The sequence below is a fragment of the Triticum dicoccoides genome, chromosome 7A (assembly GCF_002162155.2).
Source record: "Triticum dicoccoides isolate Atlit2015 ecotype Zavitan chromosome 7A, WEW_v2.0, whole genome shotgun sequence".
In the NCBI taxonomy this organism is placed as follows: Eukaryota; Viridiplantae; Streptophyta; class Magnoliopsida; order Poales; family Poaceae; genus Triticum; species Triticum dicoccoides.
This window is the reverse complement of record NC_041392.1, coordinates 254,691,518-254,711,081: the sequence shown is the minus strand read 5'-3', so window position 1 is coordinate 254,711,081 and position 19,564 is coordinate 254,691,518.

Here is a 19,564-nt window from a genome sequence, read left to right as displayed (position 1 = left end):
TTGGTAAACTCAATAAAACATTGTTTTTACAATGGGAATACATGTCACTCAAACATAATATTCTTCGAGCACCGAGCCTCTATCGAACGAGCGCCTTCAAGAACTTCTTCAAAGTAGTGCTCGGCAGCCATTCGGCCTATGGCTGAACCCTGCGCCGCAACAGTGGTGGCATCCATCTCTGCCCAGTATGTTTTGACACGGGCAAGGGCCATCCGCGCACCCTCTACGCACGCCGACCTCTTCATCGCGTTGATGTGCGGCACCGCACCAAGGATCTACTGCACCAAACTAAAATAACTGTTCGGCTTTGGCCTTTCCGGCCACAGATGATCCACAACAGACCTCATGGCGAGTCCGGACAATCTATTCAGCTCGGCCCATTCGGCCAGCCGACCAGTCAATGGAAGAGGACGCTCTGGAATGTTAAATTGTGACCAGAATAGCTTGTCCACTTCGCGATCTTTTTGATCTCAGAAGTATTCGGCCGCATCGACAGCACTCGCCGCCAAGTCCAGATATGCGTCCGCAGAACTCCACAGCCGGTCCAAAGGGGTATACCGAGGATCTCCAAACTTCGTCCGCAGCATAAAGGGCTTCCCAGCCGTGATATCCCCGGCTTGATGCAACTCGTCCTTCTTCGCTCTCATTGCAGAGCGGGTGTCTTTGGTCGCCATCATGGCATTTTCTAGGTCCATCGCCTTCGCCCGGTTTTTTTCTTCAAGAAGCTGGTAAAGGTCAGCAACATCTTTTAACTCTATAGCCATCTTGGCTATTTTTTCTTTGCTCTCGCAATGCGCGGCCTATTCGGACCTTAACTCTTCGACCTCCTTTAAAGCGTCCGCATTACTACTCCTTGCTTGCTCCTTGGCTCGGGCAAGTTCCGCCCGAAGGGTCTCCACGGTGGCAGCTCCATCTGCAGTCACAACATATTAAAGATACTGGCATCATGCTGCTCTTATTATGTGACAATCACCAGAAAAATAACTCACCATGTGCCTCGTCAAGCCGCTTGTTAATAAGCACGATGTCGGCATCTGCCGCATCCAGTTGCCGCCTTAGTTAGGCAAACCCATCAGTCCGGCTAGCCACCGGAGCTCCAAACACCTGCACATAAAGGCGGTCTGGTTATTACCTGGGACTATGATCCTCTGTTTGCCACTGTTTTCGATGACAACCAGAGTCTCAGGGGCTACTATCTACACGGGGCACATCTAAAAATGTGCGGTACTGTCAAAAATGTACATCATTTCGCGTACCTCAAAACCCGTCAGTAGACTCATAAAAGCTTCATGCAACCCGCTTTCGGCGGATGATATCCTTTCAATCACCGCACCCATCAACATGCAGTGCTCTTCTGAGATAGCCGCTTGCTCTAGCAGATCCCATAGTACGTCCGACCGCACACCAGACGGTGCCGGACTCTTTCGATTGCTCTCTTCAAGAGCCGGGTACTGAGGACTTCGTGTGGCCATAGGATTACCTTCCGGCCTTGCCAGATCAGGAGAAAACCGCCGCAACGACACCTCGGGGTCGCCCGCCTCATGAGGCGGCATGGTGGGGGGAGGCGTTTCGCTCTCCATCATCTCTGGAAGAAGATCCCCTGAAGACGAGCTCTGCTGAGAAGGACTAAGATCCAAACTGCAAGATAAATACTTCGGTTATTTTCCTCAGAAGTAAGGCGAGATATTTTCATTATTAAGTACCCTTTTTACTTACAGCTCGGTGGAGGGCTGATCCCCTTGAGGGCATAGTGCGGCCGGGGTATCCCCCGGGGCAGGACCCTCCGGCGAAGTTTTCTTCCCCCGTTTGGAGACCATAGTCTCCGGGTCCTCAGAGGCGGTTCTCTTCCTTCCCTGGAGAGAGGAAGTTTCAGTTCCTCCTCCCCGATTAACCTCCTTCGTGGAGGCGCTGGCCTCCTTGTTCCCCCCCTTTATCTTCTCCTGAGGGCGCTTGATAAGGCGCGATCTCCAGCATCCTGGTTAACACGGGATTTGGTGAGGTATCAGGGAGGGGGCCAGACACCTGATCAACTTTGCCTTCGCTATCCAATCCTGGTCAAAGAGCGGCCTTTTTAGGGTAACGTTGTGATAAATAAACGGATAGTGTGTTCGGATGCGGGGCTACTTACTTGAGTATCCGGGCGATTGCAGCTCAGACCTGCATCCTAAGTGATGTCCGGACATATTATTTGTGGTCCGAAGAACAATTTGTACATCTCCTCGGGTGTCATGCCGAGGAAATGTTGAATAGCTCGCGGTCCTTCCAAGTTGAATTCCCACATGCGAAGGGGCCGGCGTTTGCAAGGCTGGATTCGACGAACTAGCATAACTTGCACTACCATAACCAGACTGAAATCTCTCTCAAAGAGATCTCGGATACGGTTTTGCAGTATTGGCACGTCCTTGGCTGGACCCCAGCTCAGCCCCCTGCTGATCCATGACATCAGTTGTGGTGGGGGGCCTGAGCGAAAGGTGGGGGCAGCAACCCACTTGGCACTTCGGGGAGCTGTGATGTAGAACCACTCCCACTGCCACAATCCGGACACCTCTGGGAAACTACCCTCAGGCCATGGAGCATCAGCAATTTTGCTTATTAAAGCACCTCCGCACGCTGCATGCTGCCCCTCGATCATCTTCGGCTTCACATCGAAGGCCTTGAGCCACAGGCCGAAGTGAGGGGTAATGCGGAGGAAGGCCTCACATACGACAATAAATGACGAAATGTGAAGAAGGGAATCCAGGGCCAGGTCGTGAAAATCTATCCCGTAATAGAACATAAGACCCCTAACAAAGGGATCCAGAGCGAGGCCTAGTCCTCGGAGGCAGTGGGAGACGAACACGACGCTCTCGTTGGGTTCGGGAGTAGGGATGACCTGCCCTCGGGCGGGCAGCCGATGCGAAATCTCAGCGGTCAGATATCTGGCCTCTCTCAACTTCTTGATGTCCTCCTCCGTGACAGAGGAAGGCATCCACCGACCTTGAAGGTTGGATCCGGACATAGTTGAAGGTCCGAAGCACTTGACCTGAGCTTTGGGTGTTAGAACTCGAGGCGGGGAAAGGATTTGATTGAGCACGAGAGGGAAAAAAGAAAAAAGCCTTGTCCCCTTTATAAAGAGGGTGAATATCAAGCGTCCTCCTCGTGGCCGTTTGGGACTTGCCTAAGATCTAGGAGTCCTACCAATAGGCACGTTTGGGGTTACCCACACCCGTATTGATGAGAATCCCGTAATAAAGGGGACGCGATCTCTGCTTCGACAAGACGTGCCAAAGAAACCGCCTCGTGAAACACGCTGAGATGGGTTATGAAAAACGATTCGCGTAAAGACCTGGCTGTGGTGTGATGTCACGCTACGGGGTACGTCAATAGATTATATTTGTGGAAATATTATTCTATCTACGGTGGTATGTGGAACTTGTTTTGCAGAGCCAGACACGATCCTCGTGTTCAAAATCTTCTATGAAGTATTCGGAGGAGGAACCCGCCTTGCAATGCCGAAGACAATCTACGCTCCGGACTCGTCGTCATTGAAGCCTGGTTCAGGGGCTACTGAGGGAGTCCTGGATTAGGGGGCATACGGACAGCCGGACTATATCCTTTGGTCGGATTGTTGGACTATGAAGATACAAGATTGAGGACTTCGTCTCGTGTCCGGATGGGACTCTCCTTGGCATGGAAGGCAAGATTGGCAATACGGATATGTAGATCTCCTCCCTTGTAACCGACTCTGTGTAACCCTAGCCCCCTCCGGTGTCTATATAAATCGAAGGGTTTAGTCCGTAGGACCAACAACAACAACAATCATACCATAGGCTAGCTTCTAGGGTTTAGCCTCTCCGATCTCATGGTAGATCAACTCTTGTACTAGTCATATTATCAAGAACAATCAAGCAGGAAATAGGGTTTTACCTCCATCAAGAGGGCCTGAACTTGGGTAAACATCGTGTCCCCTGCCTCCTATTACCATCCGCCTAGACGCACAGTTCGGGACCCCGTACCCGAGATCTGCTAGTTTTGACACCGACAGTCTATGGTAAACTACTCACACATCATCGGAGAGGCCATGGTGTTGATGTAGAAGCCATCCGTGATCGATTCCCCCTCCGGCAGAGCGCCGGAAAAGTCCCCAAGATGGGATCTCACGTGTACAGAAGGTTGTGGCAGTGGAAATAGGGTTTCGTGGTGCTCCTGGATGTTTGCGGGGTATATGGGTATATATAGGAGGAAGAAGTACGTCGGTGGAGCTGTGAGGGGCCCACGAGGGTGGGGGGCTCGCCTGCCCCCCTGGGCGCGCCCCCTGACTCGTGGCTTCCTTGCTTCTTTCTTGACAGCCACTCCAAGTCTCCTGGATCACGTTTGTTCCAAAAATAAATCTCTGGAAGGTTTCATTCCGTTTGATATTCCTTTTCTGCGAAACACTAAAATAGGCAAAAAAAACAACAATTTGCACTGGCCTTTGGTTACTTGGTTAGTCCCAAAAATAATATAAAAAGGTAAATCAAAGCCATTAAACATCCAAAACAAATAATATAATAGCATGGAGTAATAAAAATATATAGATATGTTGGAGACGTATCAAGCATCCCCAAGCTTAATTCCTGCTCGTCCTTGAGTAGGTAAATGATAAAAATAGAATTTTTTATGTGGAATGCTACCTAGCATAATTCTCAATGTAATTTTCTTTGTTGTGGCATAAATGTTCAGATCTGAAAGATTCAGGACAAAAGTTTAATGTTGACAACAAAATAATAATACTTTAAGCATACTAATAAAGCAATCATGTCTTCTCAAAATAACATGGCCAAAGAAAGTTATCTCTACAAAATCATATAGTATGGCTATGCTCCATCTTCACCACACAAAATATTTAAATCATGCACAACCCCGATGACAAGCCAGGCAATTGTTTCATACTTTTGATGTTCTCAAACTGTTTCAATCTTCATGCAATATATGAGTATGAGCCATGGATATAGCACTATAGGTGTTATAGAATGGTGGTCATGGAAAAAACAAAAAGGAGAAGATAGTCTCACATCAACTAGGCGTATCCACGGGCTATGGAGATGCCCATCAATAGATATCAATGTGAGTGAGTAGGGGTTGCCATGCAATGGATGCACTAGAGCTATAAGTGTACGAAAGCTCAACAAAAGAAACTAAGTGGGTGTGCATCCAACTTGGTTGCTCACGAAGACCTAGGGCAATTTGAGGAAGCCCATCATTGGAATATACAAGCCAAGTTCTATAATGTGAAATTCCCACTAGTATATGAAAGAGACAACATAGGAGACTCTCTATCATTAAGATCATGGTGCTATTTTGAAGCACAAGTGTGGTCAAAGGATACTAACATTGTCCCTTCTCTCTTTTTCTCTCATTTCTTTTTTTGGGCCTTCTCTCTTTTGTTATGGCCTCTTTTTTTATTTTTTTCCTTTTTCGTCCGGAGTCTCATCCCGACTTGTGGGGGAATCATAGTCTCCATCATCCTTTCCTCACTTGGTACAATGCTCTAATAATGATGATCATCACACTTTTATTTACTTACAACTCAAGAATTACAACTCAATACTTAGAACAAAATATCACTCTATGTGAATGCCCCCGGAGGTGTACCGGGATGTGCAATGACTCATGAGTGACATGTATGAAAGAATTATGAAGGTGGCTTTGCCACAAATACGATGTCAACTACATGATCATGCAAAGCAATATGACAATGATGAAGCGTGTCATAATAAATGGAACGACGGTAGGTTGCATGGCAATATATCTCGGAATGGCTATGAAAATGCCATAATAGGTAGGTATGGTGGCTGTTTTGAGGAAAGTATATGTTGGGTTTATGGTATCGGCGAAAGTTGCATGGTACTAGAGAGGCTAGCAATGGTGGAAGGGTGAGAGTGCGTATAGTCCATGGACTCAACATTACTCATATAGAACTCACATACTTATTGCAAAAAACTATTAGTTATCCAAACAAAGTATTACGCGCATGCTCCTAGGGGGATAGATTGGTAGGAAAAGACCATCGCTCGTCCCCGACTGCCACTCATAAGGAAGACAATCAATAAATAAATCATGCTCCAACTTCATCACATAACGGTTCACCATACGTGCATGCTACGGGAATCACAAACTTTAACACAAGTATTTCTCAAATTCACAACTACTCAACTAGCATGACTCTAATATCACCATCTTCATATTTCAAAACAATCATCAAGTATCAAACTTCTTATAGTATTCAATGCACCTTTTATGATAGTTTTTATTATACCCATGTTGGATGCCTATCATATTAGGACTAGTTTTATAACCAAAGAAAATTACCATGCTGTTCTAAAGAACTCTCAAAATAATATAAGTGAATCATGACAGATCAATAAATTTCTATAAAATAAAACCACCACCGTGCTCTAAAAAGATATATGTGAAGCACTAGAGCAAAATTATCTAGCTCAAAAGATATAAGTGAAGCACATAGAGTATTCTAATAAATTCCGATTGATGTGCGTCTCTCCCAAAAGGTGTGTACATCAAGGTTGATTGTGGTAAACTAAAAATAAAATACTCAAATCATACAAGATGCTCCAAGAAAAACACATATATCACGTGGTGAATCATAATATAGCCTCAAGTAAAGTTACCGATGGACGAAGACGAAAGAGGGGATGCCTTCCGGGGAATCCCCAAGCTTAGGCTTTTGGTTGTCCTTGAATTTTACCTTGGGGTCCCCAAGCTTAGGCTCTTGCCACTCCTTGTTCCAGAATCCATCAAGTCTTTACCCAAAACTTGAAAACTTCACAACACAAAACTTCAATAGAAAATCTCATGAGCTCCGTTAGTATAAGAAAACAAACCACCACTTCAAGGTACTGTAATGAACTCATTATTTATTTATATTGGTGTTAAACCTACTGTATTCCAACTTCTATATGGTTCATACCCTCCAATACTAGCCATAGATTTATCAAAATAATCTACCAACACACGAAAAAGAGAACAGCCTGTAGTTATTTGTAGGTTTCGAATACTTATGTAACCGCAAAAATTATGAAATAAATTGGTGGACGTGAGAATTTTTCTATTAATCATCTTCAAACATAATCAACCTAATCGCACTCTCCAGTAAAAGATGGCAGCAAATCTCGTGAGCGCTAAAGTTTCTGTTTTTTACAGCAAGATCACATAAACTTCCCCCAAGTCTTCCCAAAGGTTCTACTTGGCACAAACACTAATTAAAAGCATAAAAACACATCTAAACAGAAGCTAGATGAATTATTTATTAATAAAATGAAACAAAAAACAAGAAACAAAAATAAAATTGGGTTGCCTCCCAACAAGCGCTATTGTTTAACGCCCCTAGCTAGGCATTGAAAATTTCAATGATGCTCACATGAAAGACAAGAATTGAAGAACAAAGAGAGCATCATAAAACACATGACAAACACATCTAAGTATAACATACTTCCTATTCATAAGCATATTATAGGCAAACAAATTATCATAGCAAGCAAAAACGAGCATATGCAAGGAAGCGGAAAGAAACAATAGCAATCTGAACATAACGAGAGGTAATTTAGTAACATGAAAATTTGTACAATCATATTTTCCTCTCTCATAATAATTACATGTGGGATCATAAGCAAATTCAATGAAATATCTATCACATAAAATATTTTCAACACGATCCACATGCATGCAAAGTTGACACTCTTCCAAAATAGTGGGATTAACATTAACTAAAGTCATGACCTCTCCAAACCAACTTTTATCAAAAATTTCATAAGTTGAACATTCTCCAAATATGTGGGATCTAAAGTTGACACTCTTCCAAACCCACTTTCAATAATATTGCAAACACTATTATCAATCTCATATTCATCATGGGACTTAAATAAATTTTCAAGATCAAAAGAAGAATCACCCCAATCATGATCATTACAACAAGTAGTGGACATAGCATAACTAGCATCCCCAAGCTTAGGATTTTGCATATTACTAGCACAATTGACATTCATAGAATTTATAATAACAGCATTGCAATCATGCTTTTTATTCAAAGATCTATCATGAATCACTTTATAAAGCACTTCATCACAATTTCCAGATTCACAGATTTCAAGCAAAACTCCATAAAGATAATCTAGTGCACCCAACTCACTAGCAATTGGTTCATCATAATTGGATCTTTTAAAAAAAATTAGCAAGAGGATGAGGATCCATATCAATAGATAGTTTGCAAGCGAAGATGCAAGCTAATAGAAGGCACATGGTAACACGAGCAAATAGAAGGACGAACAGAAGTGGGCGAATAAAACGGCAAAGGTGAAGTGGGGGAGAGGAAAACGAGAGGCAAATGGCAAATAATGCAATGCAAGGGATAAGAGTTTGTGATGGGTACGTGGTATGTCTTGACTTCTGCGTAGATCTCCCCGGCAACGGCGCCAGAAATGGCTTGTTGACGGGAGATCAAATCTTGACTTGACTTGGTGCCACCTCCCCGGCAACGGCGCCAGAAATCCTTCTTGCTACCTCTTGAGCTTCCGTTGGTTTTCCCTTGAAGAGGAAAGGGTGATGCAACACAGTAGCGTAAGTGTTTCCCTCAGTTTTGAGAACCAAGGTATCAGTAGGAGATAGCACACAAGTCACCTAGTACCTGCACAAACAAACAAGAACCTCACAACCAACGCGATAAAGGGGTTGTCAATCCCTTCACGGTCACTTACCAGAGTGAGATCTGATAGAGATAATAAGATAAATATTTTGGTATTTTTGTTGTATAGATTGGAAAATAAAGATTGCAAAAATAGAAATAGCAAATTGATAGGAAAATAATATGATGGAAGATAGACCCGGGGGCCATAGGTTTCTCTAGTGGCTTCTCTCAAGATAATAATTTCTACGGTGGGTGAACAAATTACTGTCGAGCAATTGATAGAAAAGCGAATAGTTATGAGAATATCTAGGCATGATCATGTATATAGGCATCACGTCCGCGACAAGTAGACCGAAACGATTCTGCATCTACTACTATTACTCCACACATCGACCGCTATCCAGCATGCATCTAGAGTATTAAGTTCATAAGAATAGAGTAACGCATTTGGCAAGATGACATGATGTAGAGGGATAAACTCAAGCAATATGATATAAACCCCATCTTTTTATCCTCGACGGCAACAATACAATACGTGCCTTGCTGCCCCTGCTGTCATTGGGAAAGGACATCGGAAGATTGAACCCAAAGCTAAGCACTTCTCCCATTGCAAGAACCATCAATCTAGTAGGCCAAACCAAACTGATAATTTGAAGAGACTTGCAAAGATATTTAAATCATGCATAAAAGATTTCAGAGAAGAATCAAATATTGTTCATAGATAATCTTGATTATAAACCCACAATTCATTGGATCTTGACAAACACACCGCAAAAAGAATTACATCGAATAGATCTCCAAGAGAATTGAGGAGAACTTTGTATTGAGATCCAAAGAGAGAGAATAATCCATCTAGCTAATAACTATGGACCTGAAGGTCTGTGGTAAACTACTCACACATCATCAGATAGGCTATGGTGTTGGTGTAGAATCCCTCCGTGATCGATTCCGCCTTCGGCAGAGTGCCGGAAAAGGCCCCAAGATGGGATCTCACGGGTACAGAAGGTTGCGGCGGTGGAAATAGGGTTTCGTGGTGCTCCTGGATGTTTTCGGGGTATATGGGTATATATAGGAGGAAGAAGTACGTCGGTGGAGCTACGAGGGGCCCACGAGGGTGGGGGCGCACCCCCCTACCTCGTGACTCCCTCGTATCTTTCTTGTCGTCCACTCCAAGTCTCCTGGATCATGTTTGTTCCAAAAAAACTCCCCGAAGGTTTCATTCTGTTTGATATTCCTTTTCTATGAAACACTGAAATAGGCCATAAAAACAACAATTTGCACTGGCCTTTGGTTAGTAGGCTGGTCCCAAAAATAATATAAAAAGGTAAATTAAAGCCCATTAAACATCCAAAACAGATAATATAATAGCATGGAACAATCAAAAATTATAGATACGTTGGAGACGTATCACCTATGAGACGACACCTCGGCATCATCCACCTTAGGCGGCGGGGAGGCTAATGGAGACGACCCGCTCTCCATCATCTTCGGTGGCAGATCCCTCGAGGACGTAGATAGTGGGGAAATATAGAACTTAGAGTTATCATCATAGTTTATTGATCGAATAAGTACGAAAAATCCCGTACCACTTATGAGTCGGCTTGGGGCTTAGTTCGGCGCCGGTGCTTCGGGGCAACCTCAGCGTCTGACCCTGAGTCATCGGGGAGGGTAATTTTGTCCCTCTTGGACGCTTCGGCTTCCAGGTCTTCGGAGGCCGCTCTCTTTTTACCCTTGCGGAGAGGATCTTCTTCTTCTTCCTCCTCCTCCTCCTCGTCATTTTCATCATCCTCGTGAGAGGACTGGGCATCAGCATCTCCGGACATTGCGTCCGAAGAGCTCTCCTTCCTTTTCTTCTTCTTATCCTTCTTTGTCGGCGCCTGGTATGGCACCGGAACCAGCATCCTCATTAGCAGAGGATTGGCTGGGTCTTCAGGGAGCGGAGCCGGACACCGGATCTACTCTGTCTTCTTAGTCCAGACCTGTAAGGGGATGGACTACTTAGCACCTCTCCCTCGGGTTGTCGAAGCCTATTGGTGTTCGAAGGTTTTAGAATTTACCTCGGAGGATGGATGGTTGCAGTCGAGGCCGGTTTCCTCTCAAGAACTTGGACATGATTTCTGCTTCTTAAAAAGCAGCTTCCGGATCCCCTTATGCGTTGTGCCGTAGAAACGTTGTAGTTTCCACGGCCCTTCTGAGTTGAACTCCCACATCTTGAGGGGCCGCCTCTGGTAGGGAAGTGCTTGACGGACCAGCATCACTTCGACTACGTCACCAAGGGTAACGTCATTTGCTATCATGCTCTTGACGCGCTTATGCAGCCACAACACCTTAGGGACCGACCCCTAGTTCAGACTCTTGTCGGTCCAGGATGTAAGCATCAGCGGGGGTCCGATCTAAAGGCTGGTGCGGCCTCCCACTTGGAGCCGCGGGGTTCTATAATATAGAACCATTCCTGTTGCCATATTTTGACGGTGTCCACAAAGACTCCCTTTGGCCAATTGACTTTGGGAAGCTTTCTCACCATGGCGCCACCACAGTCCGCGTGTTGCCCATTGACCACCTTTGGTTTCACATTAAAAATCTTGAGCCATAAGTCGAAATGTGGAGGGATATGGAGGAAGGCTTCACACACGATGATAAACGCCGAGATGTGAAGGAACGAATTTGGGGCCAGATCGTGAAAATCCAGCCCGTAGTAGAACATGAGACCCCTTACAAAGGGGTGAAGGGCGAATCCGAGTCCACAGACGAAGTGGGGGATAAACACCACCCTCTCACAGGGCCCCCGAGTGGGGATGACCTGCACTATATCGAGAAGCCTATGTTTGATTTCCGCGGTCAAATATCGTGCTTCCCGCAGCTCCTTGATGTTTTCCTCCGTGACGGAGGAGGGCACCCACTTGCCTTGAGAACCGTCCATGGCCGAAGGAGTTGTCGAGAAGGGAAGAGCTTGGAGTTTGAGCGCTGGAGCTCGGGGACGGAGAGGCAAAGAGAATGAGGCGTGGGGTGGAACAAATGGGTTCGATCCACTTATATGGACTGCAAATATCAAGTGTCCCCTCCCTCGAGCCTTAAAGCTCGCCTGTTCCCAAGGGGTCATGCAAACCACATGGTTAGGTTACCAAAACTCGTATTGATGAGAATCCCATAATAAGGGGGCGTGATCTCTACTTTGACAAGACGTGTCACCAGAGGTTGCGTATTGAAGCGCAAAACAGGAGGCCGAAAAATGGTTCGAAGTAATAAAGCGGCTGGATGTAACGTCTTGTCCGTGAAATCATAAGAAGATGAAATTTATCTATATTTTACCTTTATGTTTAAGGATGGTGACTATTGTACAGAGCCGGATATAGTACTGATGGTCAACTGCTTTGAAGTGTTCAGAGGAGGAACACGCCTTGCAATGTCGAAGACAACCTGCGTGCCAGACACATCGTCATTGAAGACTGGTTCAGGGGCTACTGAGGGATTACATGATTATGGGTTCCTCGGGCATTTGGGCTATGTGATATGGGCTAGACTAATGGGCCGTGGAGATACGAGACAGCAGACTTTCTCCCGTGTCCACATGGGACTGTCATCTGTGTGGAAAGCAAGCTTGGCATTCGGATATGATGATTCCTTCCTCTCTAAACCGACTCTGTACAACACTTGGTCCCTCCGGTGTCTATATAAACCGGAGGGTTTAGTCCGTAGAGGCAATCATAATCATATAGGCTAGACATCTAGGGTTTAGCCATAATGATCTCATGGTATATCAACTCTTGTAACCCCTATACTCATCAAAGTTAATCAAGCAGGACATAGGGTATTACCTCCATTAAGAGGGCCCGAACCTGGGTAAACATCGTGTCCCCTATGTCCTGTTACCTTCGACCCATCGACGCACAGTTCGGGACCCCCTACCCGAGATCTGCCGGTTTTGACACCGACATTGGTACTTTCATTGAGAGTTCTGCTGTGCCGTCGTCAAAAGGCTCGATGGATCCATCAATCATCTACAACAACGCTGCCACAAAGGAGATTTTTCTCCTCGGCCAGATCTTTCTATTTAGAGGCTTCGCACTGCAGGCTAACTCGGTTGGCCATCTAGAGCAGATCAATAGCTACGCCCCTGGTTATTAGATAAGTTTTGGAAATCTAAATTATGTCGCTGATACCCGAGGAGACTTGATCTTCCAAGGGTTCGCGGCCCCAACCACTGCTCCAGCCTTAGATCCGGAGCATGCCATCAGGTCCGAAGACGGGAGTCTAGAGCCCGCCAGACTCTCTGCGGCCTTAGAGATCAACACCGGAAAACCAGAGAGAATAACATCTACGGCAATCATTACAAAGCCGGACACTTCTCCGGACACCAATTCTGAACCCTCGAGGCCCGCGTCATGCGAGCTCGGCCCAAAAACTTCCCTCCCCGTCCAAACCCCACCCTTAAATGAGGCTCTGGACTTAATGCAATCCCTCATCATCACAGAGGAACCACTTCTGAATCACGCCCAGCCCGGGCTAGGGGCAGGAAATAGGGAATTTTACTTCCCACCCACCACCAACTTCATAGCCACTGTCTAGGACCTAACCGACTGTAACGCCCCAAGACTGGAGCTTCAGATGCCTTCCATGTTTCCGGGTGTTGTCAGGTGATTCGTTTTGGTTTGTTCCATCATGTCATCAAGTCATAAGTCTTTTTGCATCTCAACTAAATAAATGGCATGGATCTTTGATCCATTTAGATCGAGGGATATTCACTATGGTGATTACTCTTTAAAACATATTCACCCAATATTTTGGGAGCTATATAAATTATATTCCAATAATTTGGAATCACCCATAACACACGTGCAGATAATCCCATGCCTTTCTGCTTCGAGTTGATCTCCAAACCTTGCTGAAAATTCTTTCTTCCTTTTTTTGAGGCTCCTCCAAAAGTCTCAACATTTTTGGACCTTCCCAAACCTCACTTCCTATTGAAATCATTTGGAATTAATTTCAAATGAGTTTGAATTCAACTTCAACCGCGTGCCCACTTCTATTTTGCGGGATCAAGCTCATTTTTACAAGTTCGGGGAAATTATCCCTATGCGCAAAATCTTTTCCTAACCCTCTCCTTCTTTTCCCTCTCTCGATTTTCTTTTTTGCTAAAGGATATAAGAGAAGAGAGAGAGAGAGAAGCCCAGCCTAGGCCTAAGGCCTAGCCACCAGTCTCCCTAGGCGCCGCCTCCCTCTCCACTACGCCTATCTCTCCCCGCTACCCACCTGGGCCTCACAAACTCCAGCACCGGACCACAGCTAAGGCCCGAGCGAAACCTAGCCTATCTCCCTCTCGTTCCCTGGGCCGATCCTCGTCTTCCCTCGTGCCCATCGTTCCCTCGCGCCACCAGGGAACCGCATCTCGATCCCCTCACCCTCTCCCCATCGAACCTTTCCTCTCGCTCGTCTCCTTCTTTCCCTGTGCCCGATCCCCCATCTCCCTTCTCTGCCTCCTTCCTCCTCCACCGCGCCAAGCATCCCCTTCTCCTTCCCGAGACTGCCGCTGGCACCCCAGCAGGCTACTGCCGTTCGTCTCCTCCGCCTGGTGCCTGCGCAGCCGTGCGTCAAGAGGCCGCCGCCCGCTCCTCCCTCGATCCCGCCGGAATCTAGCGCCGGCCTCGTCCCCTCCCTCAAGCATGCCGTCGCCTCCCTCCTTCCTCTCTTGTAGCGCGTCCCCGACCACCTAGGCCGAAGCCCCCGCTGCTGCGCCTGGGACAGGAGGTCCCCCATGGAGGCCGCCCCTTGCCTCGTCCTCTGCCATGGCTGTAGAAGCATGCCGTGAGATGCCGCCGTGCTGCTTCGCCGTCCGGCCACCGTTGCTGCCCCCACGTTGCTGCTGCTTCGTTGCCCGCCTCCCATCGATGACCGGGGCTGCATGTTTCGGTTCGCCAAGTACCACCACACCCGAGTCTTTGCCTTGCTTCATTTTGGGATTGAAGACCGAGACGAGACCGCCAAGATGTATCCTGGTGTCGTCGAAGACACGTCAACGTCTACACGACGACCGCCGAGTACCTCTTCACAAGTACCACTACGCGCAAAGACGCCAAGACCGTTTCGGGATTCACCAAGTACCACTACAGCCGGAGACCTCGACGTCCGACGCTTAAAACGATCACCGAACTGGAGATTACGCCAAGTACTAGGTTAATGAGAACCGCCAAGTTCGTCTTTCCCCGTCTCCGAAATCGCCAAGTACCACGACAATACGAGAACCACTACCGTCGACCCGCAAATAACCCGTGGACGTCAAGTCCCTCGTCGTGATCCCGAACATCTACGGAAAATTGTGCAACTAAGAACGTGAACGACTACCATCGCCGAGTACCACTACTTCCCATGACAATCGTGAATGACTACACCGCTTGACCCAAACCGTTCCGATAACGCACGCTTCGAAGGTATAACCCCGACACGACCGCCGTGAACGTATGCATGTGTGTTGTATGAGATACTCGTGCTTGCACCGTGCTCGATTTGTCGGTGCACGTTGCCCTCTTTTACCTTGTCACCTTCATGTGGGAACCCGGTAACCGGGAGCCACCCACCTTCTATCGCATGTACGCTCCCGTCACACTTTCTTTGCACCGGGATCTCAATCGAGTTACCGGAACCGGAACGTTGTCGTGGCACTGTTTCGTTATTGTTGTCGTGGCTCCCCTTTTCATTTCCGCCACTTTGACAAGTGCTTCTTAATATGCTCTTGTCAACTTTTCTTAAAATTGCATAAAACTTGAGCATGTCATCCGCATCATGTTAACAACATTAAGATGGCTTAAATTGTTGTTGCACCTAATTACTAATGCATGTGCGGATTTACTGGATTCGTTGTTTGTATATCCGGCCCCATTTCAATTGCTTAGATTGTGTAGTTTACTCATGTTTCACCTCTTGCCATGTTAACCAACCTTTAATATTGTTGAGTACATAACCAGGAGAGAACTAAATAAGTCATGTGGTGTTTTCTTAAATATGTAATTAAACCGGACATGCATCATACTTGGTTGTGCATCGTGCCATGCTTATGTGGTTGTTGTTTTACTATGTTGTTTGCTTCTTTCTGGTGTTGCTTCTTCGGGTTAGTTCCGATAACGTCGCGTTTGTGAGGATCCGTTCGACTACGTCCGTTTGTCTCCTTCATGGACTCGTCCTTCTTCCTTGCGGGGTCTCAGGCAAGATGACCATATCCTCGAAATCACTTCTATCTTTGCCTATGCTGCGATACCTACCATTTGCTTATCATGCTTCCCATATTGTTAAGCCAAGCCTCTAACCACCTTGTCCTAGCAAACCGTTGTTTGGCTATGTTACCGCTTTGCTCAGCCCCTCTTATAGCGTTGTTAGTTGCAGGTGAAGATTGGAGCTTGTTCCTTGTTGGAACATGGATATTTTGTTGGGATATCACAATATCTCTTATTTAATTAATGCATCTATATACTTGGTAAAGGGTGGATGGCTCGGCCTTATGCCTGGTGTTTTGTTCCACTCTTGCCGCCCTAGTTTCCGTCATATCGGTGTTATGTTCCCGGATTTTGCGTCCCTTACACAGTTGGATTATAATGGGAACCCCTTGACAGTTCGCCTTGAATAAAACTCCTCCAGCAATGCCCAACATCAGTTTTACCATTCGCCACCTAGCCTCTTTTTCCCTTGGGTTCCGCGGACTCAAGGGTCATCTTTATTTAAACCCCTGGGCCAGTGCTCCTCTGAGTGTTGGTCCACCTTGTCAGCCGCCAGTGGCCACCAGGGGTAACTCTGGGCTGGCCTACCGGAAGTTTGGACGATCCGGTGTGCCCTGAGAACGAGATATGTGCAGCTTCTATCGGGATTTGTCGGCACATTTGGGTGGTGTTGCTGGACTTGTTTTACCATTGTCGAGGATGTCTTGTAACCGGGATGCGAGTCTGGTCGGATTGTCATGGGAGAAGGAATATCCTTCGTTGACCGTGAGAGCTTGTGATGGGCTAAGTTGGGACTCCCCTGCAGGGATTTGAACTTTCGAAAGCCGTGCCTGCGGTTATGGGTAGATGGGAATTTGTTAATGTCCGGTTGTAGAAAACCTGAAGTTGACCTTAATTAAAATACATCTACCGCGTGTGTTACCGTGATGGTCTCTTCTCGGCGGGGTCCGGGAAGTGAACACGGTGTTGGAGTAATGCTTGACGTAGGTTGTTCTAGGATCACTTCTTGATCATAGTTGTTCGACCGTGCTTTTGCCTTCTCTTCTCGCTCTCATTTGCATATGTTAGCCACCCAAATATGCTAGTCGCTTGCTACAGCTCCACATCATACCTTACCTTACCTATAAGCTTAAATAGTCTTGATCACGAGGGTGTGAGATTGCTGAGTCCCCGTGACTTACAGATACTTCCAAAACCAGTTTTGCAGGTGCCGATGATACCGTGCAGGTGATGCAACCGAGCTCAAGGAGGAGCTCGATGAAGATCGTGTTCGTTATGTTGTTTCCGTTTCCAGTTGATCAGTAGTGGAGCCCAGTTGGGACGATCGGGGATCTGTGTAGCTTTTGGGGTAGTCTTCTTTTATTTTGGTTCCGTAGTCGGACCTTGATTGTATTTGGATGATGTAATGCTTTATTCATGTATTGTGTGAAGTGGCGATTGTAAGCCTACTATGTATCTTTTCCCCTTATGTATTACATGGGTTGTGTGCAGATTACCTCACTTGCGACATTGCTTTCAATGCGGTTATGCCTCTAAGTCGTGGTCCGACACGTGGGAGATATAGCCGCATCGAGGGCGTTACAAGTTGGTAATCAGAGCCTTCCCCAACTTAGGAGCCCCCTGCTTGATCGAATCGCTGGCGTTATTGAGTCTAGAAAAATGTTTTGAGTCATTTAGGATTATATATATCGGAGAGTAGGATTCTTTTGACTCCTCAGTCCCTTCGTCGCTCTGCTGAGGCATCCCGACGTACAGTTTTGACTCTTCTCTTCTCAAATTTCACTAAAAAATTTAGGATCACGCGGGTATCTTGGAATCGTTCCGATGGTTTTGTGACGAGAACATTGTTCTTGGTGCCTCCTGACATTTAGGGGTTGTGGCAGTGTCCCGGGAAGTTGAGCTCCGAGGTGTTGTCGTCACAATTTTTTCGTTGCAGTTCTGGAATACTTGAGTTTCGCCGACATCAAAAATCTCTTTTATGCAGTTGTTGGTGAGATAACCTCGACGCCACCCAGTACTGGGGCGGGAGTTCGGGAGTATTGCCATAACTCGTATAACGGATGCTTTTCGAAGGTTGAGGTAAACGATTTTCGAAGGTTTCTTGGTTATGTGTTGAAGGATGGATACAGCTGGATGTAGGATTTGCTAGTTTTGGGTGAGATATTATGCTTCCCCTGTATCCCCAACACCTGATTGCATAACTGGAAAGTTTCGGGAGTTTATAAGTGGGAATTCAAGTAGCTCTTAGGATATCTTTTCGACAGACGTATGATATGAAATTGCGGTTCGACGTCTAGTGGTCCGCCTATTCACGGTCGGTTTTACAGTGGCCTCGTTGCGTCTTAAAGAGTCCTTGGCTATGCCGACTCGGGGATGCTTCATATGTCATGTGCACTGCCTTGTACATGATGGTGCTGTATGATCGAGCCCGTGTAGGCCCCACCATGAAAACTTCGGACGAAATATCTATCATATGTTTGTTCTGGCTTATTTTGCAAGCCTAATCCTTTGTTTTGTTTGAGTTGTGGTATTCGAGTTGCTTCGAAGTCAAGTGTGGATTCTATACCTTTCCTAAACGGTGTTCTCATACTCCGATGTGAATAACAATCCTTCATGATAATCAAGATTGTCATGTCAATCTTTTTCAACCGGTGTGCTCCTCTTCAAGTGGATCCGTTCATTTTCGACATCTGCAAGATCAACTCAGTTTTCATCCGCCTCCAAGTTGTCTTTGTTTTCCCGCCCACCCACCCTTTTTCTTCAAGAACTCGGATTTCTTTATCGAGTATCCATTTTTATTGATGTGAGATCTCTCCATTCTTTTCCGTCAATGTTTGTACCCGGTGTTTCTCAAGAAGATTCTAACGGAGCCTCAAGTTCATCATTATTTGCTCTTTTTCTTCTCTGGTGGAACCAATTCAAGCTTTGGTGTTGATCATATCCCTTTTCCTTGTTTCAAATACCTTTCTCTTGCCGGTGCTCCTCATATTCGTTCTTTTCTCGCTATTTAATTGTTCCGGAGTGCTCAAGATATCTCAAACATTCGTGTTTCCACTCTGCATTCGTTCAAGATCTTTCGAGGATGTTCTCTCATTCAAGCCTTTTAATTCAACCGGTGCAATCTATCGTCCAAGCGACCTTTTCAATGGTGTATCTTTTGAGTGGGCCCTAACCCACAGGTCTTTTCCCAAGATCTTGCCTGACTCTTCTTATTTTCCCAGAGCTATCCTCAATTTCATTTCGAAGTTTGACGTAAGAATGAATTTTCATCAGTCAGATGTGTTTCTCCAAGATCTCTCAATTTCTTTTCATCATTGGCTCAATCTCTTTGCTTTTGATTCTTCCGGAGGGTCTAAATAATTAATGGTGGTGTTTCTCATCGTCATTCTCAGTTTTTGGAAGACCGAAGAAGATTTTTTTTCCTACATATCTTACCCATTCTCTCAAGATTCGTGATTCTAGCTTGTTGACATCCCCTCATAATTATTTTCAATTGTGGGAATTCTTTTCACCCATCCAGAGCAATTCAGGAGTCTTCTCAGTTTGATTATCCGGAGTCCATAAATTCAGGTTTATTCATTCTCAGTTGTCAGTTATCATTCTTCAATCATACCGGTGCATCATTCAAGTATTCTCTTATCACCTCATGATTTATTCGTTCTCATGTATCTAGATTGTCTCAAGTATCTTCGTTCATTTC